Source organism: Brassica oleracea, chromosome C2, assembly GCF_000695525.1.
Source record: "Brassica oleracea var. oleracea cultivar TO1000 chromosome C2, BOL, whole genome shotgun sequence".
In the NCBI taxonomy this organism is placed as follows: Eukaryota; Viridiplantae; Streptophyta; class Magnoliopsida; order Brassicales; family Brassicaceae; genus Brassica; species Brassica oleracea.
Window position 1 is genome coordinate 22380429 of NC_027749.1, and position 595 is coordinate 22381023.

Here is a 595-nt window from a genome sequence, read left to right on the forward strand (position 1 = left end):
GGTATTTCCGGCCCGAGCATATCCTCGTCCGGCTTCCTTGGTCCGAATGGATCCTTCTCAAGGTCTATGGATCTCACGACCATAGGACTCGACAAGGAATGAGCCTTGTCCATATTAAACTGCTTGAGTATCTTTCCTGTATATGTCTTTTGATGCACAAGGATTCCATTCTCCACATACTCAAATTGCAGTCCCAAACAGAACTTAGTCTTTCCTAAGTCTTTCATTTCGAATTCTTTCTTTAGACATTCAACCGTTTGGGAAATCTCTCCAGGGGTTCCAATCACATTCAGGTCGTCCACATAGACAGACATAATCACGAAGCCCTTGCTGTCAAATCTCTTTATAAAGATACATGGACATATTGGATCGTTCTTATAACCTTCTTTCACTAGGTACTCTGATAATCTGTTGTACCACATTCGACCTGATTGTTTCAAACCGTACAAGGATTTATTCATACAATGCTGTTCTCGAGAACCTTTCTTATCTTTGAGCTCAATACCCTCTGGAACTCTCATATGAATTTCATTATCCAGTGGACCGTACAGATACGCAGTTACTACATCCATTAGGCGCAGATCAAGCTTCTCTT